This window comes from Kogia breviceps, chromosome 9 (genome assembly GCF_026419965.1).
Source record: "Kogia breviceps isolate mKogBre1 chromosome 9, mKogBre1 haplotype 1, whole genome shotgun sequence".
NCBI classification, from domain to species: Eukaryota; Metazoa; Chordata; class Mammalia; order Artiodactyla; family Physeteridae; genus Kogia; species Kogia breviceps.
The window spans coordinates 65449478-65469939 of record NC_081318.1 but is presented as its reverse complement, the minus strand read 5'-3'; the positions used below and the strand labels follow the sequence as shown (position 1 = coordinate 65469939).

At 36.4% G+C, this 20462-nt stretch overlaps 1 pseudogene; it reads right to left on the bottom strand.

The window, feature by feature from the left end:
- Positions 1-583: 583 nt before the first annotated feature.
- Positions 584-1224, bottom strand: LOC131762465 (RNA-binding protein 3 pseudogene; annotated as a pseudogene).
- Between the last annotated feature and the right edge of the window lie 19238 nt (positions 1225-20462).

Genomic DNA, 20462 nt, shown 5'->3' with positions numbered 1-20462 from the left:
ACATGAATGCATTCATAGATGCTCTGTTAAAAACCAAAACCAAAACCAAAAACCTCAATGCCTCTCCATATTTTTTAGCATTAATGACCTTCCGTCTGTCATTTCTTCTTTTTTTTGTTTTTTTTGTTTGTTTTCAGATTTCATTTTTTTAATCAACTCGGTGAAAGACATCCTAAATGCTACATGAAACACAACAGAATATTTTTTTCTTCCAGTATTAAAAAAAATGACACAAATATTTTTAAGAAACATATATAATCAAGGCAGAGATCTGGAGTAAAAAACACCTCTAAGTAATCATGTTCTTCATTTCTTATAGTCAGAAATTGCTTCCTAATCATGATTAAACATTGTGTACAGGTGTTTAAAATGTTCCTAGATGCACATTATTTTAAAAAATCAGTCTGGCCAAACATTTTTTGCCAGAATCAACATTCCTGAGAGCCCCAACTAAAAAACTGGTAAAAAAGGAAAAAATGTCCAGACTCCACAGATGTCTCAGAATTTGTCTTTAAATGGGAGAAAAATTAAAAAAAAAAAAACCACATGGAACTTTCTGAAAGGTCTTTAACATGGTACCTTGGGAGCTCTACTCAAAAAAAGAAGTTGATGTAACTAAAACAGATGTTTCAGGGTAGCTCCAAAAATCTTTATAAATACAGCCATTTGGAGGGATGGTCCTGGATCAGAAGAAGTTTTATTCCTTGTGTATCTGCGTTAGGTGTGCATGCCTCATCTCAGTTGTTATAATTATCCCTGTAATTTCCTCCTGAGTAGTGGTCATAACCACCCTGCCTTCTGCAGCCATAGTCTCTGGACCTTCCATATCCATATCCTCCAGGTTGGCTGTCATACCTGCCACTTCCATAACCCTGGTCCCCACCACCTCTAGAGTAGCTGCGACCATGCCCATAGGCCCCAAAGGCACCCCCTCTTGTTCCCTGGGCCAACTTGCCCACGTGGTCTACATGGATCTGATGACCGTCCAGAGACTCTCCATTCATGGCTCTCATGGCATCTGAGACATGTTCAGGATTGGTGAAGGTGATGAAGCCAAAACCCCAGGATCGCTGAGTCTCCCAGTCCTTGACAGCAACCACCTCAGAAATAGGTCCGAAGCTGCTGAAGTGGTCTTCCAGAGCCTGCTCATCATTGTTGAAGTTGAGGCCTCCCACGAAGAGCTTCCCTTCTTCAGAGGACATGGTGGTAAATTCAAGTCCTGGAAATTAAGTAAAAGGCTGAAGAGACAGCTACTGCCAAGAAGCCAAGAGACTGGACTGTCATTTCTTTTTGTAGGCTAGACTAGAGTATAATTCACACAGATTTCCCTATTCACAGGAGTATCTGGAATGCATTTGTAGATGAAATTAATATCACAAATTGTGGCTATCAGTTTTGATATTATCTAAGAAATATTAAAAAGAACTTGTCTATCTTTAATGCAGATTATAATCTTACAGCACAATAGTACAATAGTGTCTCAAGGGAGCTCTTTACTGTATGTTCTGCTGCATTGGAAGTTTATTTGAAGAAGTGGAAGAATTTGATCATTCTTTGGAAATCAATTCAGCTATTTCTCATGACTAAGTTTCCCTTATACTTAGAAAGAAAGGCTTTATTGTTTTCCCTCAGAACCGTGCTGTTATGTATACTATTTTATCTAAGGAACATATTGTATTTGTCAACCAAAAAATAATTCCTCATACAAGTGCAGATTCATTAGTGTAATTTAAATTAATTCTTGTCAAATATAGTGAGTTTGAGAAATGAAAACGTGTGGCTATAGAATAATGAAAAGACATTTTTCTCAGGTTGTTTTTCTGCCACACTTAGGAAGTCAGGAAGAGGGAAGGAGAAAGTGAGAATGACAGGGGGAATGGGAGGGGGAAAAGTACTCCATTCAGTTGTAACTATTCAGAAGGTAAGAAGGTAAACGTGCATTTCTTTTTATTTTAATAATTGAAATTTCCTCTATCTTTATATGCCTTTTGAAAAATTATCGAACATTGTAGAAGTAAATTTTAAAGTATTGGATGCTTATGGCTCTTAATACCTTGCCTTTGTAGAGACATAAGTAATAATTTACTCAGTAACAAGCAATAACATCCAAAAAGGAGTTTCATTTACTTAGAGCCTAACTTTTTTTTCCTTTTTCTTTAATTTATTAAAGCATTATGAAAATTTGAATATATATCAGCTCTGTGCCAATCTCAAATTTGTTTACTTAGTCATTCTTGTTTTTTCAGTTGTTAAACATGCGTTTCTGAGGTCTAAATATCAGCATCTGATTGGAATTCTGATATGGTAATGATAGCTTCATTAAATCACTGTGATAACATAATGCCTGGGATTCACTTTCGGTGGCTTCAAGATGTCTCATGTTCTTGTATCTGTCTGAATTTCTATATAGTTTATTTTCCTTCATAATGCCAAAAAAAGACACACAACCTGTAGTAGTAAGCTACTTGAATGATCTAAGTTGTTTGAACAAGCAAGGAGACATTTTTCTTTCGCTGATTCATTTCATGTTCTATTGAGTTGGGCACTTATATTTCTCTATCAATAGTATAAGTTTTTAGAAAATTAACATGATTAATGTGCAGTGATGGAAAACTTTTCCCTGCTAGGTTCTTTGGCTGGTCTAATAATTAAATTGATATAAGACAGACTAACAGAAGAAACAAATTTAGTTATGTACATATGGGAACCCCACAAGGACATGACACTTAAAGGCAGTCAGCCAGTTGAGGCTTACATGCTGTCCTGAGCTAAGGGTAGAGATAGGGGTCTGGGGCTTCAAAGGGGAGAGGGGTGATTCACAGGAGGATGAGAAGAGCAGATGTTTGGTAATCAGATATTTGCCCGGCTATGTAGAGGAGTCTTTCAGATACAGTTATCTCTGGTAATAGCTCTCTCCTGGATTCAGCCCCCATCCAAATTCTTTTAGGCAGTTAAGAGGGAGGTAAAAAGCTCTTCCTGAGTCTACTGGTCTTGACTGCCTTCAGCCCCAAATAATTCACCTGCTAAAGTGGTGCATTTTGGGGTGGCATGTTCTGCTCCCTTCAAATATCTGCTGCTAAAAGCATGGAATCTAAGAATAAATTATTCCAGATTAGACATATATTAGTGTTAATGAAAACTGAAATTGAGTTACATATCCCATAATTTCTATTTCTCAAAAGCCAACTCTAAATATTTTCTTGCATTATTATTTAAAATGTATAATAATAATTTAGATTTTTTCTTCCTTTTTTTTTTTTTTTTTTTTTTTTTTTTTTTTGTGTGTGTGTGTGTGTGTGTGTGTGTGTGTGGTACACAGGCCTCTCACTGTTGTGGCCTCTCCCCATTGCGGAGCACAGGCTCCGGACGCGCAGGCTCAGAGGCCGTGGCTCACGGGCCCAGCTGCTCCGCGGCATGTGGGATCTTCCTGGACTGGGGCACAAACCCATGTCCCCTGCATTGGCAGGCGGACTCTCAACCACTGCGCCACCAGGGAAGCCCTTTTCTTCCATTTTTATTGAGATAATAATTGACATACAGCACTGTAACTGTAAGATGTACAGCATAATTAGTCAACTTACATCATGAAGTGACTATCATGTTAAGTTTAGTGAAAATCATCTTCTCATGTAGATACAAAGTTAAAGAAATAGAAAAAAATTTTTTCTTACTATGAGAACTGTTAGGATTTACTTTTAACAAATTTCATATAGAACACACAGCAGTGTTGTTTATGTTGTATATTACATCTCTAGTATTTATATATCTTATAATCAGAATCTTGTCCCTTTGACTGCCTTCATCCAGTTCCCTCTCCCCCACCCCCATTATTTAGATTCTTGAAAAAAATCTTTTTAAAAATATCTTTTTACAAATATCAATCTTCTAATATATGTGTATGCATGTACATGACATAGTGTCACATTGCTTGTAGTAGTATGAATGAAATTTCATGAAAATTCTTGGGAAATGAAAAACAAATGTTATTGAAGTTGAGTGTATATAATCAGAATGACAAAGTAAGAAATTATTCTTTTTTAATGTGGAAGGAGACAAAAATGTATTAAAAGTCCAAGGATTAAATATATATTATGTAAATTGTAAATATGAAAGTACTTTGAGTATTTTCACTATATTTTAATTTCCTAAAACATTAAAAATGTTAGACAAGTCAGTTACTAAGAAATTCAAAATAATCATTTTTTTCAAGGATAATAGTAAAAGATCAATTAAAATGGTATTTGACAATATGTGGGATATAACATTATTTAGAAAAATAATAGTAGGCTTGAGTCATTTAGCTTCGCCATCTCTACCTTCCTTATTTCCCTCCATCAGCCTTCTCATTCACTTTTATTTTAAAAGCCTTTTGCACATAGACGTTTACTACTCTCTCCCAAGATGTGCCATTGTCCTAGGTGACATTAATATCTAACATGGTGAACCAACACTTCTTTGAATTTCTCAGTTCTAATGATTTCTACCTTCCATCCATGTTAGCCATCAATTCTTGTGGCCATATAAGAGGAGATACTAACATTAGAAATAGAAAAACTATGTCTTTTTACTGATGTTCATAGTTTACTTCTCCAGCATCCCATTTGCATTCTTCTAGCTACAGTCCTCTATTTCATTTTATTCATTCCTCCGTTAGAGATCCAAGGCCATTTGTCTTGATGGTTCTCTTTCTGGAGAACCCCCTTGGAAGCCAAAGTATTGCTAGTAACTAGCAACGGTAACTAGTTTAGCCTATCCTAAGCTGGCCCAATCTTTTTCTTTCACAGAATATTTGTTGAAGATTGGGAAAAACCCTTGGTGTTTGTTATTGGATGTGACTGAAAGTATATGAGGCTAAGGTTTCTGTGGCCGTTTGCTCTGTAGGAAACACTTTGACACCTATTGTACCTGGGAGTGAAACCAAAAAAAACATGTTTTATACCCAAACATGGAGGATTCCAAGTCCTGATATTTGAGCCCTGGGTCTTCTGGCATTAAGCTAACTCATCCCTTGGACTTTTCATTTACTTGAGCCAGTTCATTACCTTTTCCTTTAACCACTTTTGTTTCTGATACTTATATCAGCCATTCCTAACTGATAATATCTGTAACCTTGATTTCAAATCTCATTTTCAGACCATAACTTTATCTTTCCAGCTTTCTGTCATATTACTTCACTTCTTTAACTTTTCTGAAATTGCTGTTTCCTTGACTCTTTAATGCCTAGGTAGATCTTGGCACATAGTGTGTCTTGATAGATATCTGTCAAATGAATGAGTGAATGGAAGGAGTTAGTGATATGACTCTTCTATTTAACTCTCTCCTCTCTTCAGGTTTTTTAAAATCTCATTTATATATGACATAACCACTGCTTGGCAATACCCTCTACTCCACTATCCACCATTTTTCATCTCATCTCCTTGGTAAAACATTAATTTTTCATCAGTCCAACTGTCCTGTCTTCTCCATGATGCTACTTTGGCTGCTAAGCACATAGGACCATGCCGCCCACTTTTGTAGGAAATGAACTCTATGACAAAGGAACTAATTCTCACCTGCACACCTAAAATTTAACTTCACATCATACTTTCTCTTTCCCTTCTGATACAGTGAACAGAGTGATTCTTCTAAGGTTTGTTCCCCCATCTTGGCTCTGGGTTCCATGTCTTCCCAGCTGGTTTGGGGTCTTTTGTTAATCAGTTATTCCTTCCTAATACTATATTTTTAACCTCAAAAAACCTTGCTATTTTTACTTTCTCATGCATGTTTATTTTCTTTTTGTTTCTCCTTCAAATTCACGTTCTCTTCTAGTTTTTTTCCCCTCTCCCTCCTCTTAGCCACACTTCTTGGAAGAGTTGTCAGCATATCTTACCTGAATTTTTTCACCTGCCATTTTATTTAATTCAGTGAAATCTGGGTTATTCCTATGTTCTTAACTGTTAATGTGCTTCTCAAGAAAACCTAATAAGCTTTCTCCACCATCTAATAGACCATACAAATGAAATACTAGGCACTTTTCATTTTACTTTTGTTTTTATTCTCAGTTGCTTAGGAAAGCCTTCTTTGATACTATAGGCTATATTTGATCTCCCTCTCATAAACTGCTCTAGCTTTCTGTAGTTTAAATTCAGTTTTTTGATCTTGATAATCAGTTTCTTGCTATAATTACACAGAATAATTGTATATTTGCATGATAATTTGACTAATACCTTCCTCTTCTACCAGCTTCTATATGCTATGAGAGAAGAGAATATGCATATTTTGTTCATCCTTTTAGCCAGCCGCTCATGTACTTCTTGCTACATAGAATTGATTAAATAGTTTTAAATGATTGTAGAGAGATTATATAAGTCAATATGGTAGGCAGAATAATGGCCTCCATAGATGTCCATGTCCCAACTTCTAGAACTTGTGAATATGGCATTTTACATGGCAAAAGGAATTTTGCAGGTGCATATAAATTAAGGATGTTCAGGTGAGGACATTATCCTGGATTATCTGGGTGGGTAAAATGTAATGAAAACAGTCCTGCTAAGGGAAAGAGCAAGGAAGGAGAATCAGAAGATGTGACAAAGAGGGTGGAGTGATACAGCTACAAGCCAGGTAATGCAGGTGGCCTCTAGAAATTAGAAAATACAAGAAATGGTTTCTCCCTTACAACCTTCAGAAGAAATGCATCTCTGTGGACACCTTGATTTTAGTTTTATGAGATCCATTTCAGACCTCTGCCTCCAGAGCTGTAAGATAATAGATTTGTGTTTTAAACCACTGAGTTTGTGCTAATTTGTTATAGTGGCAGTAGGAAACGAATACATGGGCCAATTTGATCACATCACTCTTCTGACTAATACCATCAGAGAGACATGTGTTCTCAAATTTCCAGATTCTTCATATGAATGACATACAGCATCTAAAAAATGGGCTCCTTTTAATTGCATCAGCCTTATTTTGATCACATACTAATAACCTTGGTAGAATATTACAATTGTAAAAAACTTCCAGCTCCCCCAATAATTACATTCTCCTTTACCTTAATCTTTGCCTGTTCTGTTCCCTTGGCGTCAAAATTCCTCCCATCTGACCACTTTCTCCAAAATCGAGGATATATGTATAGTATAACCAGAGGATATATTGCATGTTCATCTCATTTATTATTTATAAGGTTCATATAATTTTTGGGGGCTTTTTAGAATCACTGTTTTTTCCATTTAGTAGAGGGTTTTTTTTTTCCATACAAATATTTGCAACAATTTTTAATTCCCCCAAACCATACATAGATGATAAAGACCATGCTATTAAAGTGTTAAATTTGTACAAAAATACCTTACAGTTTAATACTTGTTTGTTACAAAGAAAAATACATATTTAAGTGACTCATCTTTTATTTTTTTTCTTTAACATGATTCTGCTCTATACGTTCTTGCCCTGGTGGTTCTGAACTACGATTGAAATAATACATTTATTTGCACAAAAAAGAAAGGTGAACTTTTTCCTTAAACAAAGGACACAGTGTTCAAATGCTTTACCTAAGTAGTTGTTTTAATTATTGATCAAAATAAAAATGGAAAATAATTGTTTCAGTGTGGAGATTCTACAATTAATATAGATATATTTTTTTATATTCACCAAATAACAGCTATTAGTGTAAGTATTCAAAATATCTGAACAAATGAAAACAGTTGCTGACAAACATTGAAAGCAACTCTCATAATTTATTGCTTTGAGGGATGATAATAATTGGCAATGCATTTTGTGAAAAATGTATATACAATTTCAGTAAGTGGCATGACTCAGAACAAAAGACAGTCCATTGTCATTTTTAAGTACATGTGCTGTACACCCCTCAATCTAACCAGTTTTCAAAACATGTCAAACAGTATGAGTTTGATTTGCCTGTCATTAAGATAAACCTCATTTTAATAGACTCTTCATTCTCTCTTAACTTCTTAGTCTTGAATTTTAAAAATAACTAATTCTCAGTGTTGCTGAACACCCTAATTCATTATCAGAGATTTTTCAGCTATTAAAACTGTGTCCTTAAAAAAAAAAAACAGGTCCCAAGACATACCCTGTTTGATAATTTATTGCATAGGGAAGAGCATACATCTTAGTAAAAATCATTCCTATACTCGGGCAAAACATTTACCACCACCTATTACGGTTGCCTACGTGCATCATTGCTGAAATGTTGTAAGATGATTTTATACCTCTACCCCTCCCATAGCAGCAGTTCCAGCAGTTCACCAAAGTAGTTCTCCTAGTAGAGCCAGCTTTATGAAAAGCCTGTTGGTTAGATTCTTACATGAATGCCTTCGTAGTAAGAAACTGATTTCAAAGTGAATTAAGGAAATTATCGTAGAGAACATGTTCAAACAGACATTTCTCATTTTAAAAAGGAATAGGAAGATGGACTCGTAAAAAAAATTTCCTCTGATGTTAATTGTAGAGAGGGGTGGACATGCTAAAGAGCAAGGCTTAAAAAAATTTTATACCGTTTTGGTCCAAGCATATTTTAGAATGTGTGGCTCCAAGTCATGTACCTTTACCATTTAAGCAATTACTATTCATAGTTTAGAAAAATGATATTATTAAGATTAGTTACCTATTTGGATATGTAATTTGACCTTATATATGTCAAAATGCATTTATTTTCCATAATACACATGGTTATTTGCACATGCCAAATCTCGGAGGTGACATCTGCTGGCATAAGAGCATCCATTCGTCTCTTCTACTTGGAGATGCTCTGAGTAAATTTTTCAGATACCTTATTACCTACGCTGAGCAAAGCAAACAATGAACAGAAACATATTGAGTATTAGGCATCATGAGACGTGCAGTAATCAATAAGATGCAATTTCTGTCTCCTGAGACATTACAACATAAAAGTAAATATTAACCATAGGTAAATAAAAATGGAATTTGCTAAATTGCAGGTAAAGAGATTAGAAGGGGTGGAGGTTTGAGGAAGGAAAGTTTTTCTCTTATAGAGCTTTTGCTCTTAGAACAGAGAAAAAAGTACTGAATTTCAAGGACATCCAAGGTTTAATCTCTATCCTCAAGGAGGCCCTTAAGAGAATGAACTTCTGTCTTCTCTCACATTTCAGTACTATCCAGTGATCTCTTATCTTTCACCCTAGACTGGACACACACCAGACCCACGCTTGAATGTTGAATCTTCCCCACACTGTCCAATGCATTATGTGCTCCTTTTTCTTCCCCTATTTTGCAGAATTGACCTCCTCAAGTTTATTTACAGGAAAATAGTTTATTTACAAAGTAAACCTTGTCTTTTCCAGACTGAAGTGATGTTGCAAAAATAAGCCCTTCTTTGACTCTAAGTTTCCCAGCTTCCTCTGGCAGAAAGGAAGTGGGGGCAGGTAGGGAACTGCACCAGTGTATCCACAGTTAGGGAAAGGTTTTGACACTGAAGTTGACTTATATGCTGATGTATGCTAATCAGTACAATAGAATTCTCTAATAACATAATTATTATGCTGACTCAGGCTAAAATGTTAGCCCATGTGGCATGTTTATCTAGTCCTCCAGCACCAGTGGTGTAAAGGGATTGATTTCACTGTGCTGCTATTGAATATGATGAATTTTATAAAGCAGTTTATTTGGTCGAAACCCAAATATGTTGATAAAAAAGGAAAATAATTAATTGCTAAAAGTGGGCTTGGGGTTGACTTCCATAGGTTTAACATAAATAACATGAGGAAAACCGTAATTAAAATAGGAGCAGGTAAATGCCCTCAAGCACTGTTTTAATGATGGACACATTCCAGGAAGGCTCTTACCTCCTTAGGGCAAAGGCTGGAAGCCCCTTTTCTGACTCTCAGACAGAGGAGGGGATGGCATCTCATTTTGCTTGTCAGATGCACATTTTAGGAGAAAAACATCTAGAAATACACAGAAACCTGCTTTTCAGGATGGAAAAATATTGCAGCTATAAGGATCAGCTTCTTAGGTTTTTTTTTATTATTTTGTTTTTGCATGTATGAACTTCTGAACATTTGGGACAAAAGCAGATTTTAGAAATTAAGATCCTTTCAATGAATGCTAGGCAAAAGGAAACTTTTCCCCCCTATATTATGCCTTGGATTGAAGCTGGAAAGAATTTAGAGTATCTCTTATTGTTTGCTTTTAATAGGCACTTACATAGGTATTAAGTCATAACCATTTTGTGATAATTCATTTTGGAATATACTTCATTATAGACATCAAGTTATGAACAAGTTTATGTAATCTTTTTCTGCTCTACAGTGCTAAGCATGTCCTCTGAACTGGCAGTTATCTCTGTAAAGTAACATCAATGCGCGTGAAAACCTTTAATGACTTAACAGCATTAGGCTGTTGAAGCTATAATGATACTTTCTGCCCATTACTTTCACTATTCAAGAGGAAGGTCCAATAATATTTTCAAATTGAGCTAGAGGGTAATCACAGAGGCAAAAATCCATGGCTCACTATCAGAGGTTATGTAATTACATTGAATTCTTATATTCGAAGTAAGGGAAACAAACTTGAGATCTTCTTAAGTCATGAGGCAAATTAATAATGAGGGTGCTGGGGCATAGCCTGAAGTCCACGGACAGAAATTCATCCAAGCCTCAGTTACCTAACATAAACAGGAAAAACCGTCGGGTCTTTCCATTCTTCATTTTTATTCCTCCTTGCATGTCTGTTTTACTGTATATTTTTGCAAACAAATTCTCTCGTCTACTACATGTAGTTGTTGGGATATGGCTACACCCCCCTTCCCTTAGAGTGCATGTGGTAGGTTGAGCCATATTCAAAGTTTAAGTCGCTCTGGAAAAGATAATCTGATGATTTCAGCTTTGCTCAGGAACTCACTCATCATCAGTGATGGCCTGGTGTTAATACCACTGAGCACTAACTTCTGGGGGCTTGGACCTATCAGGAAGAAGGGGAATGAACTGGACACAGAACCAAATAGTGTCAACTCTCATTTTGGGAATATGGAAAAGGTCACATTTTATTTGTGTGTCAGGCTTAGTGTTATTACTTGCAGCCAAATTTTCCTCCGTCTAGGAGTCAAGAACCTTGTCGGTCAGCCCACGTGTTATACCCAGGGACACCGTTCACCTTCTTTTCCTGTATTTACATATCTGACAACCAGCTTGCTATTTATATTTTGTCCTGTGAGACCCTGATTTGGTGTCTTCCATAACCCAGGTCTGGGCCAGCATGTGATATACCTTGGTTAAAAAAAAAAAAAGTTGGAAGAAGAAAACATAGGTTGTGCCTTTTCCCTCTGAGTTTCTCTCAATTCCAACCTGTGTTACTCTAGCAGCAGACCCAGCATAATAATTGTCATCGGTAATTTTGAAAATACTTAATATTACTGAACATTCACTACATGTACAGGATTAGGTAAGTACTTAGATTGTCTCATTTAATACTGATGACAACCATATAGTCAGATGCACATCTCCATCTTACAGATTGGCAGCTGGAGCTGAGAGAAATTCTAGAGGAAGTATAAGTATTAAGTGATAGGACTGGATTCTAACCCAGACAATCTGACTTCCAGCCTAGTTTCTTAAGTAGTTTTTTTTATAGAAGAGTTGTGAAGTACTGCAAGGCTACAGGCCAGCCTCCCTTGCATCCACCATCCCACTCGTTCCACTCATAATAGACTGTCAGGTTCTTCATCCCGTATGCATGTCTCAAGACTCTTAGGCCTGCATAATGGTCCTGTAGGGTAGTCCACTTGGTCCCACAGTTAAACTGTTCCTTTCATGAAACACTGACTTTGCTAGGGAGGGTATAATGGTTAAATATTTATTCTCTGTTATGGGTTGAATGTTTGTGTACTCGCCTTCCCCCACATTTATATGTTGAAATCCTAACACCCAATGTGATGGTATGAGGAGGTGGGGCCTTTGGGAGGTAATTAGGTCATGAAGGTGGAGCCCTCATGAATAGAATTAGTGCCCTTATAAAAGAGACATGGAGCTTGCTCTCTCTACTCTCTACCATGTGTGGATACAGTGAGAAGATAGCCATCTGTAAGCATCTCAGAAATATTTCTCTAGTCTGTAGAGAAGCTACTTAAACCTCTTTGTAGTCCCATATTTTGCCCAGTTTATGCTTATATGTGAAATATTAAAATTATAAATCTTGAAAATCAGAAAGGGAGATCCTGGTTGTTTGAAGTCTTGGCAAAACACAGTATCAATATGGTATATTTCAATGTCTTTTTAAAACTGTTAGAATGTATTTCCACTGGTGAGGCAGCTGGGTGCATATTTTTAAAAAAATCAATAAGCTCATGGTTCATTGCTTACACATTCCCCTACAATGTTAGACAAACACAAATCGTTCAGGCACTTTCAAAAAACTTATTGTTCTGCTATGTCCACTAATTTCTGATTTCTCTCTGGGGGAACTTCATTGTAAGTATAGCTCTGTTTTGTGGCAGCTAGGGCAGCTAAGACTTTGTATTCAACTCTTGCAAAAAACAGAAGCAGCATTACTTTTCAAAAGCAAGTTGAAAAGTTCAAAGGCCTGGCTTCATTGCCTAATTGTGATTTGACTGTTTTCTTAAAATGAGTTTACTCTCTGATTCAGTGAAAGGAGGGTACATAATGCTTACCTCTAGTAACTACCTTGCCTATGTGTTGTAATGATGGTTCTCTGCACCATTAATCTGCTCCTGGGATCCGTTCGGATGTCAGTGGTCCTGTTGTGCACATCCCAGTTTTATATCTTAAAGTAGCTTAGAGTAAGTATAGGAATATTAGTTTCCTACTGCTGCCATAGCAAATTAACACAACTTTAATGGCTTAAAATAACACAAATTTATTATCCTACAATTCTGAAGGTAAGTCCAACATGAGTGTCACTGGTCTAAAATCAAGTTGTCAGTAGGGTTGTACTTTTTTTAGGAGGTTTTAGGGAAAAATTTATTTCATTGCCTTTTCCAGCCTCTAGAGGCTGCCTGCATTCCCTGGCTCATGAACCCCCTTCATTCATCTTAAAAGGCAGCAAGGTTCATGTTCCTGACCATTCTTCTGTTCTTAAAACTGACTGCTGCTGGGAACAACTTTCCACTTGCGAGCATTCATGTACTTAGATTGGGCCCACCTGGGTAATCCAGGATACTCTCCCCATCTCAGAGTCCTTAACCTTAATCACATCTGCCAAGTCCCTTTTGCCATGTCAGGTAATATAACACAGGTCCGGGGATTAGGATGTGGACAGCTTTTGGGGGAGGGTGGACATTCTTTTTACCACAGAGTAGTTTAAGACGGCAATACACAGAACTATAAAGTAAAATGTGCAAATTAGTATTGGGTAGGACTTTTTTCCCCCATGTAAATGATCTCTTTCAGTTATCACCATGTGAAGTGTTTTTTTTTTTTTCCATTTTACTTTATTATTTCCACTTTATGTGAAAATTGAGACTCATAAATTTGTCATGTCACACTTCTAGTTACAGGAGGAGCCAAAGGCTTAATTGAGCCCTCTGATTTGAGACTTCCTCCTCTTAGGGCTATTCCAGATTGTTCACAAGGTAGTAGACAGAAAAGGGATGTCCTAGAAAATTATAGGCTCATTCCTGATTCAGAAAATCTCAGGGAATGTGGCCTATCTGTACAAGTACATCAGGTTCCTTTTAGTAAGTCTGATAACAAATGTTCCCTCTGACTTTAAAAACTTCGAGTAAAATATGCAGACAGGCCAGGGCAGAGTTTGTATTATATTTGTATAAAAATTTAGGACAAGGATAATTGAATCTGAAAATCTTAATGATCTACAGATTTATTATAGGACTGCCCACCAATTCAAGAAAAAAATAGTGAATAGGTTACATAAATTTGTGTAAAGTCTATTGCTTCTCAGACTTTGAAAAATGCACCAGAATCATCTGGAGTGTTTGTTACAATGCAGATTGCCAAGCTCCACCCTCAGAGTTACTGATTTAGTAGGTCTGTGGTTAATTTGCATTTCTGAAATATTCTCAGGTGATCTTGAAGCTGCGGGTCTGGGGCCACACTTTGAGTACCTATGGTGAAGACCTTTAATTTATAGGCAAAATCCATGTTTCAGGAATGAAAACAAGATGCTCCTGATTGGCTCCTTTGCAGTCTGCTAGTCTCCTTCGCTTCTTGAGTTATGAACACTCTTCTTTTATGCTGGATGTAAGGCCAAACCTGAAGTGGGAATGGAAAGGAACATTCGTGCCTGCCAGTTTCTGAAAGGGAAAGGGAATGGAGCTTGGATACAAACTGCAGATCTTTTTGAAGAACTTTAGCTCCCTTTCTTAAAGTAAACTTCTTAACATCTGTTCTTCAAATAATATTCCCATCAGTGATTCAAGGGTGCAGCAACATTTGAAAACCAATGGACTAAGGAATTTTTTTTGTGGTACATGAGTTTCTGTCTTTACTGTCATCTTCATCTTCAAATCCTGGGTTTGATCCTTTTCTTTACTTTTTGGGGTTATATCATGAACTGTGATCATTACCTTCCTAAGTTGAGCCTCCAGACTACTCAAGGACTATGTCTGCTAGTCTCTGGTGTTGGCCTTTTGCTTCCTAAATGGATTGTGATTCAGAGGGGGTTGGGCTCAGGCACTGTCAGCTACCCTCGGCTACTTCCTTCCTGGCTCTTTGGACCACAGTCTCAGTCAAGCTATTGTCAAAGTGTATACTGTTCTCTCTCCAAAATACTTTTACTTGTGCTTTTTAGAATAGGATCTGGAAAATAATGCCTCCATGTCATCTAGGCAAGATCTACTTGAGTGATTTAGTGGAAATTTGGTTATTTTAGCCAAATTGGCCGGTACTGAGAGTTGCTACTAATACTGTATGTTCACAGAACTACTGACAGCATTTGCCGTAGGGTGTGCTTAGTTCAAATAGTTATTGTGATTGGAAAGGAATGTAATTAATCATATAATTTGAGTGGTTCTGGCTTCCACTAAAAGATGTCATGGGGCTTCCCTGGTGGTACAGTGGTTGAGAGTCCGCCTGCTGATGCAAGGGACATGGGTTCGTGCCCCGGTCCGGGAGGATCCCACATGCTGCGGAGCGGCTGGGCCCGTGAGCCATGGCCGCTGAGCCTGAGCGTCTGGAGCCTGTGCTCTGCAGCAGGAGAGGCCACAGCAGTGAGAGGTCCGCGTACCACAAAAAAAAAAAAAAAAAAAAAAAGGAAAAAAAAAAGTCATGAAACAAGGCATGATGATGGACAATTCACAGTTATGTAGATCTGACTAAACCACATGCACAGTGTACTCAACTCTGGAGCCATGTTCTTAGAGACCTTCTTGAATTCCTAGTGTTATCAACAAAATAATCACATGGTTGTTCCACACCTACATTTCTGACCGTCAGGCTAGCTAATCAGAACACTTGGCACCCTGCGGTTACTTTATGAAAGTTTCAGAGGTTCTTTCCTAAAGGTATTTTGTCTTATAAATGAAAACTCAAATGTTGCAAACCTAGTGGCCATTTTGAAAATTTAGCACTAGCTGTTTTCACTACAAAAATGGCAAAAATGCAATTCCAATGGAGAAAGTTACATACATTATTCGTTATTTTTATTATGAAACTGACCTGGATATGAAATAGGTCATTACTTTATCTGACGTGATCTTTACCAAGAACAGAGTAGCAGACAGTTTGAGCATAACTCTAGAGTACTGTATGATCGAATGAGTAAAATGTCATAAAATTTTCAGTACTAGGTAGAATTCACACTGGCCATTAAATTGAAAAATGAGAGAAGCAAGACTTCTGCTGCCACACACTTTGGTAAAGAGTCTAGTTTTCTTGATACAAAAATAAAATACCCATTCTATTCTCTTTTGAGCAATATCTTTGAAATATTACTAACCTCAATGGCAGACGTTGCTTAATCTGCAAATTTATCAGCTAGCAAACCATTATTATTGCTAATAACCTTCATTCACATTACTCAGAGCTGCTGCTTCTTACATTCTTTAACAAATGGAGTACAGCATGGTAGGCATACTGAAGCCTATTAAATTTTCACAGACCATTAGTCCCCACTCCCTTAAAGTTTAGCTTGTATTTTATTTCTTTTATGTCATTTTATCCTTGAAGGCATTTTCTTTCTACTAAGGACAAATATTGAGTGAAAATTTGATGCAGTTTAATGTAATTCTCTTCTGTCGTTTAGTTAAAAAATAGTTAAAGCATGAACTGAAAGTGGATATGTGAAAATGGTGACTCAGTCTGTTAACAATATTTTAAAAGTACAAATAATTTGTTTTGGCTATGTGAATGCTGCCAAACTCACTATATAGTATATAACTTAAAAATAGCAACCCCCCAAATCCTTTAGTTTGACTGGCGTGATTCATCATGACTGCATCACAATGAACTCTTTTCAACAAGATTATTTTTCAAGGTTGAGTTTAGAAAACATTGACTTTTTAATCCTCTTCCCTTCATTTATTTAACTTTTGGTACGCAGTGTTTTGGTACTTTCCACCAAAATTTCCACCAAATTAGATAAAAGTATTTTCAGGGAATGGCATACAAATAAAACAGAACTACTTTTTAGCTTCTAATAATTTGCTGTTCCTTTCATAAATTTCCAGAGGGAAGGCAACCTTTCAGTTAATGGTGGGTATTTGGCTTTTGGCCAAATATAGTAAAGACAGACTTGCTAGTCACATTCATGATGATTTTCTATCAATTCCTGCCAATTAAGGTATTCATATGCTAGTGAAAACCAGGTATGTCTCAAGCCACAGATAGGCCTTTTTGGATCAAGGCTTGAACCAGAAGGTAGGATATATGTTGTGAAGGTCAGGAGAACCAGTTTTGTTTCCCAGCAGGTCAGGAAAATAAAGTCCACAAGTTTTCACAGTAGCTGAACTAGGATAAATGTGACTGATGGGGTTATGTTCCTTGAATAATCAAATTTTTAATGTTTAAAGAATAGTATAAGCATTTATAATGTTAATATTATAAATTATAAGCCTTTATAAAGCCAGGTCCAGCATGTAAAGAGCTTAGAAGTCTGAACTCCCATCCTTGCAACAAGGAAAAAGCTGAACAAACTGAAAATTACCAACTCTATAGACAAAGAATGGAAGCCACAGGGCAAACTGCTGCCCCCAAACTGTGAACACAGGCAAACACAGAGAATCACAGTTTATGGGGAGCAGAAGCCATTGCTGTACCTTGGTAGGAACACTTAAAGGGTAATTAATTGTTGGGGACTAGCTTGAGAGAGAAACTTTTGTGAGCCCAACCTTAGGAAGGCTTCCACACTTTCCTGAGTTTTACCTCCAGGAGCCCCACCAGGAGATAATTTGGAGTAAAATTCCATTCATGCTTTTAGCAGGGGGAAGGGAAAAGTAACCATTTTGAAATAAGCTGAGGCCTGTCCTCATTGGAAACTGTTTTACCAGAGTCTAATTGACTTGGGTTTTACCAGAACCTAACTTCCCTCTAGCCTTCCTGCCTCACTTAAGGGGAGAGGAAAAGAAAAAAGCTGAGAAGCACTTGTGAAGGTCATAGTCCAGGGACACAGTCTCAATAAAAGACTGGAGCTTAATCATAGGAATGTAGAATGCCTACCCCCATCTTCCCTGCCACACACCTACCACCACATCAATAGGGCTTCTGTAAAATAATGAGTTACAGTTGGAAGAACTGTAAGCCTCAGGCCCTATTTAAGAAGGAATCTCTAGGGAAAACAGGGAGACAAAAACAAGGACCCTAGAGGAAATTTTTGCCTCTGAAATCACACCTCTGTTTACAAAGAGTAAACAAAACCTAACTCTTAGCCTTATGAACATAAGACCTCACACTAAAGGATTGTTTACCCCAGTTCCTTTTCCCTGATATATCTGGCTTTCAACAGAAAATTGCAAGGTATGCTAAAAAGCAAAAAAATAGTCTGAAGAGACGAAGCAAGGGTCAGAACCAGACCCTTATGGCAGAGATTTTGGAATCACCAGGTAGGGAATTTAACTGTGATTAATATGCTAAGGGCCCAAATGGAAAAAGTGGACAATATACAAGAACAGATAATAGAGATTAAAACTCAGATTCAAGAGGAAGTGCTAGAAATCAAAAACACTTTAGTAAAGCTACAGAAATAATGGTGTCCATCTTGTGTGTAATGGGGTTGTGTGTGTGCGTGTGCATGCTTGTGTGAGTTAATTAAAAAAAAAACTGTGATATCCGTACAGTTTTGGAGCTTCATTTATCCAACATTGTGCTTTGTGAGAAATTTTATATGCCACTATAGAATACATTATATTATTAAAGTCTGCCATTTCCTACCTCCAGCCTTTATTTCTCCTCAGTCTCTCAAATTTATTTGTTTATATATTTTTCTTTAATATATAGATTACATTATCATCTAGTATGAGAATGTGTCTATATGAGTTTGCTAGGGGAAATTGTGAATCTCAACAAAAATATTAAATACTAATGTGCAACTTCTGAGACACTCTGCTTTCCATATGTAGGTTTTGTCAACAATGAGTTTAGCAAACCTTTTCCAGAAAGGAATGAAAATGACACAATTTCAGGCAAAGTGCTGAAGCTTTACATTAGTGATGAAAGAAAAATAAATCTAAATGTTGAAAGCTGTAGAATATTTAATTGCAATATTTACAAGAGACTTTTCTTTTGAAGTGTCTCATTTTTAATAATTGTGTTCATGGATGGTTGTATAACTTTTTGAGCAGGAGGATAGGGGTATATTGAAACATTTAAATTTTACTAGGGTTGTGGTCCAATTGAAGTAAATCTTTGAAAAATGTTAACAGGAAAAAATTTGTTCAGAAATATGAACTAACTTTCCCTGATATCTAATGGATAGTTTGTTCATTGATTACTTGTTAAAGTTGAAAATATTTTTAAAAGAGTTTTTTTCCTGCTCCTCTGTTTCTATAAAGGATGTCTCATCTGGTGAAAATAATAGTCACCCTCTCCTGACTTTCTCCTTTTGTCTCACGATTTGATCAACAAAACAACTAAAAAGGGACCGTGGAGAAAGTTTAGAGGTCACTTTATAAGGAAAGAAGAAAAAAAATGAAGTAAAAAGGGATACGTTAGGGTGAAGGAAGTAAAAAAAAGTTTCCAGGATGAATGACTTAGGGGGAAAAAATAAGGAAATAAGGAAAATAATGAAAGGAATAAACCTAGGTTTTCATGCTTTTTTGTCTCTGCCCTAATTATATGGTATCATCATTTGATTCTTAATTGACCAGGAAAAGTTTAGCTATGGGAAAAAATAAGGGAGGGATCATGTTATGAGACTGTCTCTCAGTTCCTTTTTTGCTTTTATGGGTATTACTTCTTTTGTCTTGTTCCACTTATAAACCTTGCCCTTTGCAAGTCAGAAGGAGTACAGACATAGCTCAGAAGTTAATATGTATGACAGCCCTGAAATTAATCACATCTTCTGAGATAGTAAAAATTCATTTTGGAATAGTGGACTGCAGTGTGCAATTGATCATAGTGTACCACTTCCTTTTTTCTTACAGTATCTGGATTTTAAGGTGTTCTTTTTTGTGAATTACTGTGTTTATCTTCAAACTGTATTTCTGTGACAACAAATTACAGATATAAAATTCAATTTGATTTTTTAAACTGGTAAGCCTTAAAAATAAAACCTTTTGACTTTTCATCTTCCCCATCTATTTTATTCAGTAAAAATAGCATTCATACACCATCACAGCCCTAGGCAAGCTATTCATGAATTCTAACTGCTTGATCTCATGATTAACATAGTCATAGAAACCTTAACAGTGAGATTTTGCTTATGATTTCTCTTTGATGAGATGTTCACATACAGCTCATAATTGAATTTATTTACAAACACGTGTGTATATATAGTCTATGTAAATATTTTATATATTCTACATATGGCATGAAGACTGACTCTATAGGTTATAATTGAATTGTTTTGTCAAATTTTAAAAATGTATATCTTCTCCAATATGCACTTGCATCTCTGCTAACTTGAGTGGAGTTTTATAAAATTGGTTGCTCACATTTAAAAAATTTGCTAGTCTCTTGTCTGTTTCATACTCTGTTCATTCTAGGTTTTTTAATTGGATGTAAAAAGTACACACTGTGCTAAAATAAGTCACCTAAGGTCTTTGCCTTGGAGCAACTGTCACTGGGAGTGACCTCTCATGTAATATTAATAGCACATAAGAACAACCTGAAAGAAGTGTTAAGCTACTATAGCCTCCTGAAAACCTAGAGAATGTTATAGTTGTCAGCTTTCATCTTGTATTTTTCTTAATATATACATTTATATTTATTTTCTTTGCTCTTAATCCTGAAGAATCTTTCCTACCTAAGGTTTTGTAGTAATAGTATTAATCTCTCAATGTAGATCATCATTCTGTTTGCAAAATTGTAATTGTGATATTCTGAAGGCCATAGCTAGGAAGGAAATCTTTCTGGTGATATTCTGAAGGCCATAGCTAGGGA